The sequence below is a fragment of the Lutra lutra genome, chromosome 17 (assembly GCF_902655055.1).
Source record: "Lutra lutra chromosome 17, mLutLut1.2, whole genome shotgun sequence".
Lineage (NCBI taxonomy): Eukaryota > Metazoa > Chordata > Mammalia > Carnivora > Mustelidae > Lutra > Lutra lutra.
In genome coordinates, this window is record NC_062294.1 from 18837472 (window position 1) to 18839241 (window position 1770).

Here is a 1770-nt window from a genome sequence, read left to right on the forward strand (position 1 = left end):
GGGATCGATCCTGGGATTGAGCCCCACGTCAAGCTCCCTGCTCGGCAGTGAGCCTACTTCTCCCTCTCCCACTCCCTCTGCTTGTGTTCCCTCTCTCGCTGTGTCTCTCTTTGTCAAATGCATAAAATCTTTAAAAAAAAAAAAAGATTTACAGATTGTAATTTTAATTAATTTCTATTTTGTTCTTATGCATTTATTTTTAACTGTACTACAGAACTTTGTAGTCTCTTAAATTTGATCTTCCTAGATTTAATCGTACCCAGTCTGTCATCCAGTATATTGGGCATCCCTTCCTGCTTCAGGTCATCCACAGCTTGAGTGTGCTGCCACATTCTCATCCAAGTCATCGATGGCAGCTCAAGTTGGCCTGGGCCAGGATGAGAGGTTGGGCAGGCTCCTAGCAGCCTCTGGTTGTTCCTGCTCATCTACCTGCTCTGGGCCTGGTCTTTAACCTGCCTCAATGCTATCATTCAGCTTGCATTTTTCACTTTCTTATCTGTGATGTGAATTTTCAGGTGCCCTGTTGAAAACTGTATTTGCTATGTCTGCAGCATCCTCCTACCTGGTATTCCTGAAAAAAAGAAAAAAGACTGTTAATCTGGTCCTATCTTTTCCTTTTCCAACTGGCACATTAGAGAATCTTACTTAGGGCTGATGAAGTTCACTGGCCTGTAGTTTTAAACTCCATTTTCTATCCTGTGAAAATTCAGACATTATGACTTACAACACTTTCAGACTTCCAAGGGTGTGACTCTTAATGGGTTTTCACTCTCATTGTCTTGTTCGAACCTTACATTCAGGTTGGCAGATGCTATGCCCATTTGTCGGATCCTGTAACTCTTGCTGCCAACATTTGGCAGAGCCGGATCAGAATTCTACTCATTTGAAACTGATGTAGGTGGTTGCTTTTCTGCCATATCCCACTTCCTTGTGATATTTAGAAATGTCTTATAAAGTGAGCTGTTTGAGGACACCAAAGAGCCCTCAGAGGCCACACCTAACGTTAAGCTCCGTAGGTGAAATGTCCTAGTTTTTTCCCATCACTTCCATACTTCCCCTTGTTGCTTCTTGACCTTTATCCTTTCACATCTTTTTCGTTCCTCCTCCCCCGTCCCGAGAAAGGAAATGAAAGCCGCCTATTTCTGATGTGAAATGCTAGCTCCCTGGAAATACAATTAAAAAAAAAAAAATCCGTTAGTAACTCAGGTGTATTGTTTACTGTGGAAAAGATCACTATCTCGCAGTTTTAATAGGGTCAAGGAAAGAGGAGTTGAAAGGGGGATATTTATGAGGAGTTGAGCGTCTAGTTTAAGGTCGATCTTTCAATGCGGGGCTTGGTGAGAATTGGGCAAAGTTCATGATATAATAGTGTAACCTCAGTGCGTAAGATTGAAGTATTGGGATGCTGTTTTGGGGCATTGCGGTCCTTGGGCAGGTTTCTTAAGTTTTCCAAGCTTCAGGTTCCTTGTCTGTGCAAGGGTTAGATACGATTCAGTGAGATAATGTGTGACTGTGGCACAGGTAAGCGCCATATAAATGGCGCTGTCGTGCATTGGTCTCACTCCGAAGCCTGAACTCTTCGCGCCAGCCCACTTGGCTTCCTGACCCCCGACGGCGCACCTCGAGAGCCCCGCTGGGCGATTACTCCAGGCTGGATGCCGCTGCGCCCCTTGGCCAGCAGAGGCCGCCCGCGCTCCCTCCGTCCGGGCGGCTCCCGCTGCAGCAGCCGTCGCCTCTCTGCGCATGGCTGTCCCGGCGGCCGCCTGACCG